Source organism: Triticum aestivum, chromosome 2B (genome assembly GCF_018294505.1).
Source record: "Triticum aestivum cultivar Chinese Spring chromosome 2B, IWGSC CS RefSeq v2.1, whole genome shotgun sequence".
Lineage (NCBI taxonomy): Eukaryota > Viridiplantae > Streptophyta > Magnoliopsida > Poales > Poaceae > Triticum > Triticum aestivum.
In genome coordinates, this window is record NC_057798.1 from 214,193,643 (window position 1) to 214,211,141 (window position 17,499).

Here is a 17,499-nt window from a genome sequence, read left to right on the forward strand (position 1 = left end):
CCCGCACTCGTGCGTCGTGCGTCGAATGCTTGACGCGCTACGCGCCTGGACTGTGGACTGGATGGAGGTTGGACCGGGGGACTCCACGAGGCTCCAGCCCCAGGTATTTGCTTGCTCGCTCGCTCGGGATAATTGTGCTGTGTGTGTGTGTGTGTGTGTGTGATATGACGGTATACATGTCATCGGCGACTCTCGCCGTCGTCGTGCAAGAGACCGTCACGTGCTTCTTGGAGGGATTTGACGATGCTTCGTCAAGGTGTATTTTCAATAGGTATTTTCCCCTCCGTGCCATCAAATTGCCAGCTGATACTCGCTAAAAGGTGAACTAAAACAACGGGACAATAACCAGCTCCCAACACGCCTCCGTCGCCTTCCCACCACATTTCACCGTGTCTCCTTCGTCTTACCACATGTGTGTCAGTGTTGAACACGAACTGGAAATTTAGAAACAAGCGAAGCGAGCTCATGGTTTTGAGGAGCTCTCTTTCTATCTCTGCCACACGCGCGGAGCATCTCCACCGTTCCGTTCCGTCGAACAAGATTTACGCTTCCTTATCCATAGCTTTTCCACCACATGACCAGTGCTAGATATTCCGCGTCTACACAGATATGAAAAGGCAGGGAGGTCCCAGTCACGTTGCGGTTTTCATCATTTCCTCTTTCAGTGGCATCATTTCTCATGTCTGTCCCCAGGAAATTATCATCCACGTACCACCTTTCTCACTTTTGACAACCCATCCTTTGGCGTCCAGCGACCTTTTCCGCCCCTTTTAACTCAAAGATCGCATGGCGGGTCCACGTGCGCCACGCCCAAGCTAGCTGCAGCTGATACTTCTAACATGATAACGCCACTGCCGTTATCTTAGATGGGTACGACATGAGTGCTCCGTATCTTTTCTGATGTGCTGCACTGCTGTTCCATCATTATGAACGCCTTACATTAATTGGTTGATTTCCAAGGGTCTACGTTCCTTATTCGCTAGAGTGTACGCCTCCAAAATTGTGGATAGCATGCATGCACTGACTATAACTGATTGTACAATCTTCACTCCTACGAGTACTAGTAGGAAAAGCAACGCTAAGAGCATTTACAAACCCGCCTCATACATCCAGACGGGCCGCCCGGTCACTCTCCAGTCATGATTTTTTGACCCCAGACGCCCCCTCCAAACGCCCGGCCACACCGCCATCTCCCACAAATATGGGACGGATATGGGGACGCCCGCCACGTCGGCTGATGGCATGGCCCCACACAGACTCGCGGGGAAACCGATGGTCCGATGGGCGCCTCGACCGTCGCCGCGGTGTGACCGCCGCGTGGCGCCGCTCCGGCTCGCCGCCCGAGGCCGTAGTCGGCTATTTAAGCCGGCCAGCGCCCCCAGCCCTAACACATCTACCTCTTCCCTTCCTCCGCCGCCACTCGAGTCCGTTATAGCCATGCCCCCACGCTGCCGCTACTACACGATCCATCACCGTCTCTTCCTCGAGCAGGTATGGATCCTTAGGGAAGCGAAGCTACCTATGGAACCGGAGGAGGATTTCGAGGAGGTTGAGGAGGAGGTGCCGGGGTGAAGGGCATGTAGCCCCTAAGTGTGATTTTGGTAATTAATGGCAATCCCTATGGACTAATTTTTCACCGCGATATATTTGAAGGTATTCTACATAGATGGTGCTTCAAGGATATTAGATGGAATGAAGGATGAAGTCCATATATATGAAGATATATTTGCTCTAAGCTTTGGTATTAATTGACAATTCCTATGGAGCATCAAGTGCATTCAATCTTATATGAAGATATGTTCCATAGTGATGCTTGAAGTGCATTGGGTTGGTTTGTGAAGAATGACATCAAATCATCCAAAGAAGTCCTCTAGGTATCCCTCTCTGTATACCCCATGCGCATGGGCCTCCTGACCCCCGTGCGCACGGGGTCGAGTGTCAACTCTCTGGATACCCCGTGCGCACGGGGTCCCTGACCTCCGTGCACACGAGGCCTAGGTTTTGGCACTCGAGGTCCCATATCCAGTGAGGTTTCAAGTTAATCTTTGGGGATTTATGTCGAAGCCATCAAGATTGATTTTAATGTCTAACCAAATATACTCAAGGTGGAGTTCGTTAGAGGATCTCAAAGATTGACATATGTGGGCTTTTAAGGATCAAGAGCTTGAGAGTATTGAAAGGATCGAGAAGAGGGGTCTAGAGGGGGGGGATTAGACCCTCAACAAGTAAAAGTAGCAATTTTTAAGTTCTTCAAGTTAAGGTGGAGTTTTAGCACAAGTTTAAGCATTCACAATACATTCCAAGCAAGCATGACAAGAGTATATGCAGCGGAAAGAGTAAAACATGCAAGTTGCAAGAAAGTAAAGAGATGAGATTGGAGTTTGCAAACGCAATGGAGACATGGAGATTTTTGGCGTGGTTCCGATAGGTGGTGCTATCGTACGTCCACGTTGATGGAGACTTCAACCCACGAAGGGTAACGGCTGCGCGAGTCCATGGAGGGCTCCACCCACGAAGGGTCCAAGAAGAAGCAACCTTGTCTATCCCACCATGGCCATCGCCCACTGTCGGTGTACTAGAGTAGGGTACCCTAGTATCCCGAACTTGTGCACGGGCAGTTGCAGCGCCCCACGGCAAGGCTTGCCGGGTGACCACCAAGGTCCTCCGTGGTTCCTTTGGAGCCATTCAAGAACAAAGTATTCAAGCCAAGGAGACAAGGCCCCGGCAAGAGGAGCTTGCCGGGAAGGCCGACCGAGGCATCTCAAGGAACTTGCCACGACGCGTCACGCGTCCCGGCAAGGTCCGGTGAGCGACAAGCTTCCGGACGTGACAAGACAACGACCGCGGCAAGACGCTTGCCACGGCAAGCGACCACTCTGTGCTCACGCTCCAGCGCATCCACCAACGTGTCGCCCTGGGGGCCTTTCCAGGCACGCGTGGCGGGAGGCTGTGCAGCCAGCGGTGCGCGGTGGCATGCGATGCAGACAAGATCGCCATCGTGGCAAGCGGTGGCACCCCTGACGGTCCTTTTCTGCACTGTTTGGGCGACACAGACGGGCATTTAATGCCCTTGTCCCCTGCCGTCAGGGTTAGGTAGGATACACTGTACAGGTAGCTGTACCAACCACCTCTCTTTTTACGTTTTTACCCTTGTTTACGTTGCCACCTGTTGGTGACCCCTTGAGCATATAAAAGGAGGCCCATGCGCAACGTAGAGGGAGGTTCGGCTCGGTTCGGAAGCCAGAAACACACTCACGCTCGGTCTCGTTAGCCGCTCGTGTGTACTGTAGCACTCAGTGCTCCCGAGCAAGAACACAATACAATCAGACAAGCAGTAGTAGGAGTATTATCTCTCCGGAGAGCTCCGAAGCTGGGTAAACTGCTCGTGTGCTTCGCCTCGATCTGCTCTTCGTGCGACCTCCGCCCCCCGTTGAACCGAAAGGGGCTCGGTCCGCCGGTCCCATAGGTGTTCGTGGACCAGTTTCCCCGACATCTTTGGCGCGCCAGGTAGGGGGCGTCGAGATTGTGTGAACCTGATCCGGCGTTCACACGAGCTAGATCTTCATTTTCTTCATCGACATGCCACCGAAGAAGAAGGCTTCGGAGGCAGCTGCTCCGTCCGCATCGATCCCACCGCCACCGGAGCAAACGAGTGGTGGGGTAGACGCCGGCGGAAGAACGGACATCGACGAGGGAGCTCACGACGCTGCCAGGTCCAAGGGCAAGGCGGCGCAGACCTCGATGTCCGTGCATGTTCCGCGCCCATCTCAGGAGGCGTAGGACCGACAGCGTCATGGTATTCACAGTACCATACGTTTGTTGGACCAAGATCAAGCTGGTGGATCCCGGGGCGCTCAAGACCAGCATGCACGCCAACGTGCCGGCACGAGCGAGACACGGTCGCCCGGACGGGATACTGCTCCTTCTAACATAGTTAGAAGTCCGAGCATATCCCGCTCCTCGCGCCGTCCGCCACTGCCGCCCACCACTCCTGGATTACCCTCCGACGTCGGACAAGATCGATGAATGGAGGGCTACCATTCAGAGTCTCATTGGCTACGCCAACGGCGACACTCCGCGGCAGCCGAATACATCGCTGCCGCGGTAGGACTGCCAGGCACGAGCCGGTGGCGACGAAACTGGTGGGGGTGCAACCACCATGCACTCTCCACCCCGAAGGCCAAGATCGCCGACTCGCCGGATCCACCTCGACAGCGACTCCACCGCATCGTCGGATCCATGAGCTCGTCGCGATCAGCGCCAAATTCTTCACGATCGACAGCAAGAAGACGCTCGAACTCGCATCGAGCAACGAAGAGAAGCGCGGCGTCAATCTGACCAGCGCGCTGGGCCCTCTATCGACATGCATGCGCCAGGGGAACCAGGCAACTTGCCGTACGCGGTAGGTTGCCCTGCGTTCACTCGTGAGCTGCGGCAAGTCCAGTGGCCCAGTAAGAAAAATTTCAAACCAGACGTGCCAGAGAAGTACGACGGCAAGACGCATCCGTCGGAGTTCCTCAGCATCTACACCATCGCGGTGCAAGCTGCCGGGGGGCGAGACGACAAGATCCTTGCCAACTACTTCCCGCTGGTACTCAAACCCAATGTCAGATCCTGGCTCATGCACTTGCCAGACAACTCCATATCTTCCTGGGCAGATCTGTGCCATCAGTTTGTCGGCGCCTTTACAGGCGGCCACAAGCCTCATGGCCAAGAGAGCGATCTTCATCTGCTTGCCCAGAAGGAAGGAGAGTCCCTGCGCAAGTACATTCAGAGATTCAGCAACGTACAACACAACATCCCAGATGTCCACCCTGCCGCGGTAATCAGCACGTTCCATCAGAACGTGCGGAACCGCAGGATGCGGGAGGAGATGGCGATGTGCAAGATCAGAGACGTCAGTGAGCTATATGCCCTGGCCGACAAGTGTGCACGTGCTGAGGAAGGGAGGAGACTCCCCGGAGAGAATATAGGAGCAGGAGGATCTGACAGTGAGGATGCTGCCCCGACAAAGAAAAGCCGGCGGCGGAACAACAGGAAGAAGAAAGGCAAAGAGGTGCTAGTCGTTGAGCAGTCCGGCAAGAAAGCCGGAGCTGGTAGCTCCGGCAAGGAGGTTGCCGCGGGCACCAACCACCACGCTGTGGCGGTCGCCGACAAGCAGGACGGCACCAACAAACAGTACTGCAAGATCCACCGCACCAAGGGCCATGATCTCCAGAGCTGCAAGAAAGTCGAGCAGCTTGTCGAGCAGCAAAAGGCTGAATACGAGCGGCGCGACAAGGAGAAAGCCCAGGAAGGTGCTGGAGGATCCGGCAAGAAACGTCCCGACCGAGGAGGACGTCGCGGCAAGGCCAAGCAGTGGCAAGGAGACAGACCTCCCCGCGGCCGCGACAAGGATGAAGATGACGACGACGAAGACATGGATGATAACGAGACCGATGAGCAGGAGTTCCAGAAAGCCACAGAGGTCCTGTGCGTTGACGGCGGTGCTTCTCTGCATACTTCACACCGCCAGCTCAAACAATGGGTGCGGGAAGTCAATGCGGCAGAACCACCCGTCGAGTCACGCAGGCCTCTGAAATGGTCCAGCACGCCTATCATCTTTGATATTGAGGACCACCCTAATCGCATAACTGCGGTCGGGTGCTTGCCGATGTTGGTTTCACCAACTATCCGCAACCTCAAGGTCACTAAGATGTTAGTTGACAGCGGGGCCGGCTTGAACCTGATCTCCTCCGCGGTGCTCCAGAAACTCCAGATCCCTGACAGCAAGCTCGAAGAGACCGGCACGTTCCAAGGAATCAATCCGGAAAGGAGCAAGCCAAAGGGAAATATCACGTTGCCGGTAACATTTGGCAGCGAGTTGAACTTCAGGACTGAGAGGGTCATGTTTGACGTTGCTGACTTTCCATTGCCTTACAATGGAATACTCGGCCGTCCAGCACTCGCCAAATTCATGGCAGCCTCTCACTATGCCTACAACGTGCTGAAGATGCCAGGCCCGATAAGCGTCATCTCTGTCCCTGGCGACAAGAAGGATGCTCTTATTTGCACCGACAAGATCTATCGGCAGGCAGCCGCCGCAACAGATCGCAAATCACTTGCCGTTGAAGCTCCCAGGGGGAAGAAGAAGACCAAGTCAGGCAAGAGTTCTGATGCCCACTCCGGCAAGCGCACCTCTTCGGAGTGCTGCGCTACCGTCGAGGACGCACCATCGAGCTCCACCGACAAGTGTAAGAAGGCAATGGCAGCTCCACCTGAGACCAAGAAGGTGTCCGCCAAGGAGGACGGCACTGGTGGTACTTTCACCATGAGTGCTACTCTCGACCCTAAATAGGAAAGCGCGCTCGTTACTTTCCTGCGGGCGAACGTCGACGTGTTTGCGTGGCAATTGTCTGACATCCCCGGTGTTCCCAGGAAAGTAATTGAGCACCACCTGGCTGTCTGTCCTCATGCGCGGCCCGTCAAGCAGAAAGTCAGGAAGCAGGCAGTGGAGCGCCAAGAATTCATCGCAGAAGAAATCAAGAAATTGGAAGTAGCAGGCCTTGTCAGAGGAGTGCTCCATCCTACATGGTTGGCCAATCCTGTTGTCGTGCGCAAGGCTAATGGGAAATGGAGGCTTTGCATCGACTTTACCGATGTCAATAAAGCTTGTCCCAAAGACCCATTTCCCTTGCCGCGCATTGACCAGATTGTTGACTCCACGGCCGGATGTGACTTGCTTTCATTTCTTGATGCATACTCAGGATACCATCAGATCTTCATGGCAGAAGAGGATGAGGAGAAGACCACATTCATCACACCATGTGGCACCTACTGTTTCGTACGGATGCCCTTCGGTTTAAAGAATGCTGGTTCAACATTTGCAAGGGTAGTCCATCATGCTTTTGAGCCGCAAATGCACAGAAATGTGGAAGCCTACATGGATGACATAGTGGTCAAGAGCAAGGACAGGGCAACCCTGATTCAAGATTTAGACGAAACATTTGCAAATCTGCGCAAGATCAACCTCAAGCTGAACCCCGAGAAGTGTGTGTTTGGAGGTCCCTCCGACAAGCTTCTCGGGTTCTTCGTGTCTCAGCGGGGAATTGAAGCCAACCCCTACAAGATCAAGGCCATTGAGCAGATTGAAGCACCAAAGCGCGTCAAGGATGTACGAAGACTTGCCGGTTGCGTGGCTGCTCTCAGCAGGTTTATCTCAAGATCTGCTGAGCGCGCCCTGCCATTTTTCAAAATATTGAAAAAGGCAGGTCCAATGAAATGGACTCCGGAAGCGGAGGCTGCGCTGCAGGACTTAAAGAGATACCTGTCCTCCACTCCAACACTTGTCGCACCTAAGCCACAAGAGAAGTTGCTGTTATATATAGCGGCAACTAATCAAGTGGTTAGTGCTGCGTTAGTAGCGGAGAGGGAGGCGGATGATGAGCCAGCAACCACGGCAGATGCATCCAGCGACAAGCAGGGGGCTTCGCCGGCAAGCTCTGGTCCCGATAAAGATGAATCTGCGCAGACACATGAGAAGATGCAGAAGAGAATGGTGCAGCGCCCAGTTTACTTTGTCAGTTCCCTTTTGCAGGGGGCTAGGTCAAGGTACTCTGGTGTGCAGAAATTGCTTTTCGGCTTTCTCATGGCCTCGAGAAAGCTGCGCCATTACTTCCAAGCACATGAGATCACTGTTGTCACTCGTTTTCCGCTGAAGAGGATACTGCAAAATCCAGAAGCGACAGGCAGGATTGTCGAGTGGGCACTAGAACTGTCAAGCTTTGGCCTCAAGTTTGAGAGCACTTCAACTATCCAAAGCAGAGCATTGGCAGAGTTCATAGCAGAGTGGACACCAACACAAGATGAAGAAATGCCAGAAACAAGCATCCCCGTCAAGGAAGGAGCAAAGAGTGGCTGATGTACTTTGATGGTGCCTTCTCGCTGCAAGGCGCCGGTGCGGGCGTGCTACTTGTCGCACCCACCGGAGAGCACCTCAAGTACGTAGTCCAGATGCACTTTCCTAAGGAGCAAGCAACGAACAATACTGCAGAGTATGAAGGGTTGCTTGCCGGCCTCAGAATCGCAGTAGACCTTGGGATCAAGAAGCTCATTGTCAGGGGTGACTCACAGCTTGTCGTCCGCCAAGTGAACAAGAATTATCAGAGTCCGTTGATGGAAGCTTATGTTGATGAAGTGAGAAAGCTAGAAGAGCACTTTGACGGCCTACAGATGGAACATGTTCAAAGAGCTCAGAATGACATTGCTGATAGCCTGTCAAAGTGCGCCGCACTTAAGTTACCTGTGGAACCAGGGATCTTTGTGCTCAAGCTGACTCAACCGTCTATAACATCATCAACCGGACAGAACAAGAAGAGGAAGTTGATTTCTGGTGACTATTTTCCGGCAGAGCTCCCTGAAGCCGCCGCCAAGAAGGTCCGCAAGATCAACACCAAGAGTGCTGAGGAGCAGTCTGCTCCGGCAAGCCTTAGGGTTTGTTCCGTTGAAGCAGACGCTCCCGGCAAGTTTTGCTCTGGCAAGCTTGCCGGGGAACATCAAGCTCCGGCTGAGCCGCAGGTTCTCGCCATAGAAGCGGATGTTCCCGCAGCAGCAGATGTGCCTTTAGCCCTTGTTGTCGAGCCACAAGCTCCAGCATGGGCACATCAGATTGTCCATTTCCTTCAGACAGGAGAACTTCCCGAAGAGCAAGAAGAAGCGGAAAGAGTAGCCCGGCAGTCAAGTATGTACCAGTTTGTCGATGACACACTATACAGAAGAAGATTCAACAGTGTGAAATTGAAGTGTATTCATCAGGAAGACGGACAAAAGCTATTGGCAGAGATACATGGAGGCATATGTGGTCACCACATTGGCGCAAGAGCACTAGCCGGCAAAGCGTTCCGGCAAGGTTTCTTTTGGCTGACAGCCTTCCAGGATGCAACTGCACAAGTAACCAAGTGTGAAGCGTGCCAGTTCCATTCCAAGCAGATACACCAGCCAGCTCAAGCTCTCCAGACGATCCCTTTATCCTGGCCATTTTCGGTCTAGGGGCTCGACATTCTCGGCCCCTTTCCCCGAGCTGTCGGGGGCTTTGAGTACTTGTACGTTGCAATCGACAAGTTCACAAAGTGGCCGGAAGTGGAACCAGTGAGGAAGGTGACAACACAGTCAGCAGTCAAGTTCTTCAGGTCGATTGTTTGCCGTTTCGGGATCCCTAACAGGATCATCACCGACAACGGCACGCAATTCACGAGCCGCACCTTCATGCAGTACGTCCAAGATCTTGGCGCCAAGGTCTGCTTCGCTTTTGTTGCTCATCCGAGAAGCAACGGTCAAGCGGAGAGGGCAAATGCTGAAGTGCTGCGCGGGCTCAAGACCAGAACTTTCGACAGGGTGCGCAAGTGCGGAAGAAACTGAATTGAGGAGCTACCGGTGGTTCTTTGGTCGATTAGAACGACGCCAAATCGAGCCACTGGCCAGACACCTTTCGCTCTAATCTATGGAGCAGAGGCAGTTCTCCCCACGGAACTCGTATACGGATCACCTCGAGTGCTCGCTTATGATGAGCTTGAGCAAGAGCAGCTGCGGCAAGATGACGCGCTGCTCCTTGAGGAGGACCGTCTTCAGGCTGCTGTACGAGCTGCTCGATACCAGCAAGCTTTGCGTCGCTACCATAGCCGCAAAGTTAACGCCAGAAGTTTCGAGGAAGGCAACCTTGTTCTTCGGCGCGTTCAGTCCGCCAAGAATTCCAACAAGTTGACGCCGAAGTGGGAAGGCCCTTACCGGGTGAAACGAGTCACTAGGCCCGGCGCTGTCCGCCTTGAGACCGAAGATGGCATTCCGGTGAGCAACTCTTGGAACATTGAGCATCTTCGTAAGTTTTACCCGTAGGGCGCGGTTGCCGAAACCTGTTCCGGCAACCACCTTTTGTACAAGTCTTGCCGATGTTGCATGTAATCCTTTGTATAAAGCCGGGCGCAGATCCCGTGCATAAGTAAAGCTCATGTGCTCCGCACATCTTGTCAATTTCATGCATTATATTCTTTCTTGCATGCGTTATCTGACACTTTGTGCAGCACCTACCCCCGGTAAGCAATAACGAGCCGAAAGGCTCCATATCTTTATTTTCTCTTCTTTCTTTTTCTCAACAAAGGAAAGGAAGGTTCCCTCGCCCACAAGTTTGCCGGGGGGAAAGGAGAAGATAATGGTGTGGACCAGGCGTCTTTAAGGAAGTTTCGCCTTGCCGGGAAGCAAACGACAGAAAAGCTAAGTTGCCAAAGTTTGAGCAATTAGTTTTAATTTTTAAGTTATCTTCCTCGAGCGACCGTGCTTTGTATGGAAAACCTGTGCGCGGAGGAACCAACTCATAGCTAGTTGCGCCCTTACTTTGTTTCGAGTCCGCTCAACAACTTAAGTGTGCTGCAACTAGTCGCGACAAGGTTTCTTGTCGGAAGCGGCACCGCCAGCAGGCTGCTGACGTCCCGCACTCAGCGCTCGCGGCTCGGGTGCCTGCGCCGACAAGTTCCCTAAAAGCGTAGGGTAAAAACATACAAAGGACGGAATATAGTAAAGGAAATAACATAGCGATCATTACCCAAAATAAAGTTATATTACAAGATAACTTGTCGCAGCTCTAATAGATTGTTCCCATGACATGACCAGCAGCGACAAGGAAAAAGATAAAACGGGCGGCCTAGTCTACGCGATCGCCCTCAACCCTCTTGATCTCGCTCACCTTGTCCACAATGGGTGCGACAAGGGCCTTGAGCGCTTCCAGATCAGCGTCAGGCGGCAAGGACCTGAGGACGTTGGTGAGGTTGAGGCCTGGGTTGCGGAAGGCCACCTTCACCAGCACCTTCTGAAGAACTCCCGCGCAAATCTTGCGCGACTCGTCGGCCAGCTGCTTTGGGATCTTCTCCCGGAGTCGCCGGAGGCCCGTCGCCACGCCTTTGAAGAACAAGCTGAGCTTGGCGCTGGGTTGGAGATGCTCGTCGGAAGAATACCCGAGGTCCTCCATCCCCAGCTGCGCCAGCTCCCCGTTGATGACTGCGGCAATATTCACCAGACCCTCGGTCCAGTGCTCCACAGTCTCCCTAAATGAGTTCTGGGTGACGGCAATGCTAGCCAGCAGCGCCTCGTCGGCCTTGATCTTCTCCGTCAAGGTCACCTCCCGCTCCCTGGCGCCGTCCAGCGTCTGAGTCAAGGTGGCCAGCTTCAACTCGAGATCAGCATTGGAGTCCTTGGCGGCGCTGAGCTCCTTGCTCCTCTCAGCGAGAAGACCCTGCAGCTCACCATGAGCGGCAGCGTCCTTCTCGCGCTCACGCCTGAGCTCGGCAAGCTCCTCTCCACTCGCCCTGAGATCGGCTTCCAGCTGCGGCACCTTCGTCTCCAGCTCCTTCTTGGCGGCCTCGGTAGCTGCGCCAGCGTCCTTTGCTTCCTTGAGAGCCCCGCCAATTGCTTGCTCGCGCTCGGCAAGCTCCTCCTCGTGGCTGTCAAGGTTGACCTTGCGCTGCGTCAACTCTCCTTCTTGCGCAAATAGATTTTCGGCGACAAGCCGCTGCTTCTCTTCGACCTCAGCCTTCTCGAGGAGGAAGGCTTTCCGCTCCTCGAGAAGTTGCTCCCGCTCCTCCGCCAAGGACCGGAGAGCTTCCTGCCTGAGGCCCCGGAGCTCCTCCGCGCGCTTCTCAATGTCAACTCCCGTCTTCATGACAAGCGCTTCTCGGGAGGTCAGCTTGGCTTGTCGGGCGCGGTAGAGGGACGTCAGCTTCCGCAGCAGCCGCTCCTCTTCAGGCTCGTCACTGCTGCTGCTTGGCGCGTCTACCAGCGTCAGCTCGGCGGAGGCAAGCACCTCTCCGTCCAGGATTTCTCCCTCGACCGGCGCCCTGGAGCTTGACGCCCAGGGGAGCTTGATGAAGATGCCATCGCCGGCCTTCAAGTAGGCGCCGGGCTGGGGCTCTTCGGAGCCTGGCTCTGCAGCAACGGCGGAGGGATCGGCGGTCGGCGCAGCGCCTGGCGCTCCTGCGGCCTCAGGGCCGTCAGTGCGATCGCCGGATCCCTCGCCAGCTTCTGCGGCGGCAACTTCGGCGGCCTCTTCGCCGGCGGGCTCATCAGCGCCAGCCTCTTCTTCGGTGGCGACGGTGTTGTCGGCACTGCCACGCGCGCCCTCCTCGCCGGCGTCCTCGGTCTCCATCGGCTCCGTGGCAAGTGGATCTGACGGACGGAAAAGGGAGAGAAGTCAAGCAAATATGCAAAAAGAAAGTCAGAAGAAGAAAAACCCAAGGGAAGTTATCAGGCAAAGGGATTACCTGTGCTAGGATCTGCAGTCACGGTCTCAACCACCGGAGGATCACTGGTGCCGTCCCTTGCCGGAGAACTGTCCCTTGCCGGAGAGTTCTTCCTTGCCGGAGAATGCTCCCTTGCCGGGGAATCCTCCCTTGGCGGTGTAGTCGAAGCAGATGGCGCTTCGGGAGCGACTTCCGGGCGCTCCTGGTGAGGCTGCTCTGCTCCTGCACAAACTAGCAATCAAATATCAGCAAAGAAAAGAGCACCTATGCGCGCCTGATGGCAGAAAGTAGACCATACACTTACGCTGGGGGCTGCTCTGGGGAATGATTGCTGGGTCCGGCAAGGTGGTCTCGGGCACACCTTCTGCTGGCGTGGTGGGTTCGTCCTCGATGACAATCACCGGGACCTTGGCTCTCTTCGCCGCTCTCTGGGCCAGCGTCCTGAAAAGGAATGGGTTCAGAGTGAAGCAAGTTAGATATAAGACAAAGCAGCAAGATTGAAGAACTACAAGAACAACGAAGAATCTTACTCTTCTTCTTCCTCGTCGGAGCTGAGCGCGGAGAGATCGATGTCCAGCTCCCCTCCGGTGCGGCAAGGCGGAGGAGTAGGTTCCCTTGCCCGCTTGGCAGGGGCGGTAGTGGTGGACCGGGAAGATCCCGCTCCAGTTGCTGCAGCAGCGTGAGGCGCTCCCGCGGCAACAGTGCTTGCCGCGGTAGAGCGTGTCGCACGGCTCGGCGGCTGTTGGCTCGTTTGCCGCCCCGCTACGTCCCCGGCCTTGCGGAGACGCCTTCTTGGTGCAGCTGGGGGCTCCACTTGCGGCAAGCTGTCTGAAGGTTCGGGCCCGACAAGATCTCCATCGCCGGGCTCGCTCGGTTCGTCTTCAGGCCCGACAAGCTCTTCCTCGCCGGCAAACTCCTCGCGCTCGGCAAGGCTTGCCGCCTCTGCTGCCTCTGCCTCCTCCACGGTGAACCCGAACTCGCCCGCGGCAGCTGCTGCCACAGCCTCTTCCGTCCTAGTGGCGATTGGCTGCAGCTCCACGTCGGTGGTGTCACGGGTGAGGCTCTTCTGTTCATCAGCGCGGACCGACACTTCTACCAAGTCGTCTAAGAACGCCCGCACGACGTCATTCGCAGGCTCTTGCCAAGTTGGGGCGATTCCGTGCGAATTGCACAACGGCATCATCACGCGGATCCGATCGAGCGAAGAATTGTTGCACAACGGAACAACGCTCCTCGGCAACGTGAATGGATGCTGAGGATCGCGTTTGAACAGCTCCAGGAGCATCGCATCCAGCTCCAGGACGGTGAAGTTGAAATTGAGGCCCGGGCGCAACCTCATGATATCCGCCGAGTTCTTAAACTCCCAGGCGGGCCTCCCCCTCTCCTGCAGGGGGGCGATGCGGCGACGAAGGAAATCTGCGCCAACGGCGCCTACAGTGAGCCCGGCAAGCCTGAGGCGAAGGATTCGGGTGACGGCGATCTTCAGCCTATCGTCTTCTAGGGCCACGTTGCTCCAATCGTTTCCATGCACTATTAGGGCTTGGCGCACGGCAGTAAATGGCTGCGGGTTCTCCTCGACGATCCAGCACCACTCTGCTCTCCACACCTCCCACTTGCTGCGGAGCTCACCCTCCAGATATGCTTCCTTCTTGCCGACTCTCAAGATCCAAGCGATTCCGCCGGCAAGAGGCTCTCCTCTCTCAACCCGGGGCATGAAGAAGTGGCGAAAAAGGGCTACATTGGGATGGACTCCGACAGAGTTTTCGCAGAGATGTGCAAAACTGCCATGGTCAGAACGGCGTTGGGGGTGAAGTCAAGGAGGCGGAACCCGTAGGTGTTCATAATGTCGCAGAAGAATTCAGAAAAAGGCGGGCAGAGCCCGCAGTAGAAGAACAACGCGAAGAAGGGGTACCCGCTTGGAGCCAGTTCCGAAGCGGCAGCCGGGAGTACCCTCATGCGCGGATGCGCTCGCGTCTCCGTCGACCAGAAGAGGTAGTAGTACTCCCTCAGCTCCTGCGCACCAAGCTGAGGGGGGAAGAGGGCCCGCTCCTTCCGCAGCGCTGCGAGCCGCTGCGCCTCGGCCGACTTCACGCCCTTCCCCTTGTCGGCTTTTGGAGCCATGGCGGAAGTGGTGGGGGAGGTCGACGGCGTTGGTGATGCTGGTGGCAAAGGGGGACGGAGCGCTGCTCTCTCTCAGCTTCGAGAAGAAGGGGGGGAGCGGCGGAGATTTGTGAAAATGGAGAAGCAACCGGCGAGATGGGCGAACTGCCCCTGTTTCCCCTGCTTATAAAGAGGGAGGGGGCGGACGTTTCGCCCTTCCGAATAAAGAATCCACCCACGATCTCTCCCACGATGCCGCATTCGACGCGTGCCGTTGGGGAGGGCGCGGTGGATGCGGAGTAAGATACGGCGTAACCCAGGCCGCGTGTGCCTGTGCCCTGTTCTAGGCCTGGCCCAACAGCTCTTGGCACCATGTGTGGCCCAGGCCCGGGGGCTCCTGTCGGTGTACTAGAGTAGGGGTACCCTAGTATCCCGAACTTGTGCACGGGCAGTTGCAGCGCCCCGCGACAAGGCTTGCCGGGTGACCACCAAGGTCCTCCGTGGTTCCTTTGGAGCCATTCAAGAACAAAGTATTCAAGCCAAGGAGACAAGGCCCCAGCAAGAGGAGCTTGCCGGGAAGGCCGACCGAGGCATCTCAAGGAACTTGCCGCGACGCGTCACGCGTCCCGGCAAGATCCGGTGAGCGACAAGCTTCCGGACGCGACAAGACAACGACCGCGGCAAGACGCTTGCCGCGGCAAGCGGCCACTCTGTGCCCACGCTCCAGCGCATCCACCAACGTGTCGCCCTGGGGGCCTTTCCAGGCACACGTGGCGGGAGGCTGTGCAGCCAGCGGTGCGCGGTGGCATGCGATGCTGACAAGATCGCCATCGTGGCAAGCGGTGGCGCCCCTGACGGTCCTTTTTTGCACTGTTTGGGCAACACAGACGGGCATTTAATGCCCTTGTCCCCTGCCATCAGGTTTAGGTAGGATACACTGTACAGGTAGCTGTACCAACCACCTCTCTTTTTACGTTTTTACCCTTGTTTACGTTGCCACCTGTCGGTGACCCCTTGAGCATATAAAAGGAGGCCCATGCGCAACGTAGAGGGAGGTTCGGCTCGGTTCGGAAGCCAGAAACACACTCACGCTCGGTCTCGTTAGCCGCTCGTGTGTACTGTAGCACCCAGCGCTCCCGAGCAAGAACACAATACAATCAGACAAGCAGCAGTAGGAGTATTATCTCTCCGGAGAGCTCCGAAGCTGGGTAAACTGCTCGTGTGCTTCGCCTCGATCTGCTCTTCATGCGACCTTCGCCCCCACTGAACCGAAAGGGGCTCGGTCCGCCGGTCCCATAGGTGTTCGTGGATCAGTTTCCCCGACACCCACGAAGGACTTGCCTTACTCGGGTAGATCTTCACGAAGTAAGCAATCTCCTTGCCCTTACAAACTTATTGGTTCAACTCCACAACTTGACGGAGGCTCCCAAGCGACACCTAACCAATCTAGCTAGGAGACACCACTCTCCAAAAGGTAATAGACGGTGTGTTGATGATGAACTCCTTGCTCTTGTGCTTCAAATGATAGTCTCCCCAACACTCAACTCTCTCTCCCCCAGATTTGGCTATGGTGGAAAGATGATTTGAGTGGAAAGCAACTTGGGGAAGGCTAGAAATCAAGATTCTTGTGGTGGGATTGGAATATCTTGATCTCAACACATGAGTAGGTGGTTCTCTCTCAGAAAATGTATGGTGGAAGTGTAGGCAATTTCTAATGGCTCTCTCACATATGGAGAAGGGGGTGGAGGGGTATATATAGCCTCCACACAAAATCCAACCATTACACACATTTGACCCAACTCGGTGAGACCGAATAGCTAAACTCGGTGAGACCGATTAGTTCAAAATGTGAATGTTAGGAATCTCGGTGAGACCGACTGGAACAACTCGATGGGACCGATGTGTTAGTGTAGGACCTTGAAGTATGTCTAGAGGGGGGGTGATTAGACTACTTGACCAATAAAAACTTGACCTTTTCCCAATTTTAGAGTTTGGCAGATTTTAGCTACTTTAGGACAAGTCAAGCAATCATCACACAATTCAAGCAAGCATGGAAAGAGTGTATAGGCAGCGGAAATTAAAGCATGCAACTTGCAAGAAAGTAAAGGGAAGGGTTTGGAGGATTCAAACGCAATTGGAGACACGGATGTTTTTGGCGTGGTTCCGATAGGTGGTGCTATTGTACATCCACGTTGATGGAGACTTCAACCCACGAAGGGTAACGGCTGCACGAGTCCACGGAGGGCTCCACCCACGAAGGGTCCACAAAGAAGCAACCTTGTCTATCCCACCATGGCCATCGCCCATGAAGGACTTGCCTCACTAGCGGTAGATCTTCACGAAGTAGGCGATCTCCTTGCCCTTACAAACTCCTTGGTTCAACTCCACAATCTTGTCGGAGGCTCCCAAGTGACACCTAGCCAATCTAGGAGACACCATCTCCAAGAAGTAACAAATGGTGCGTTGATGATGAACTCCTTGCTCTTGTGCTTCAAATGATAGTCTCCCCAACACTCAACTCTCTCTCATAGGTTTTGGATCTGGTGGAAAGAAGATTTGAGTGGAAAGCAACTTGGGGAAGGCTAGAGATCAAGATTCATATGGTAGGAATGGAATATCTTGGCCTCAACACATGAGTAGGTGGTTCTCTCTCAGAAATGGTAAGTTGGAAGTGTAGGTTCGTTCTGATGGCTCTCTCCACGAATGAAGAGGAGGTGGAAGGGTATATATAGCCTCCACACAAAATCTAATCGTTACACACAATTTACCAAACTCGGTGGGACCGAATCATTAAACTCGGTCAGACCGATTTAGTAAACCTAGTGATCGTTAGTGATTTTCGGTGGGACTGACATGCATCTCGGTGAGGCCGATTCGGTTAGGGTTAGGGCATAACATAATCCCGGTGAGACCGATTACACAAACTCGGTGAGACCGATTTGGTAATAAGCTTTCCAGAGAGTTGGCCAGGTAAACTCGGTGGGACCGATTTGCTCTTTTTGGTGAGACCGAAATGTTACAAGAAGGAAACAGAGAGTTTACATTACAATCTCGGTGGGACCGATCGCTCACTTCGGTTAGACCGAAACGTTACGAAGGGAAACAGAGAGATTGCAACCCCATCTCGGTGAGACCG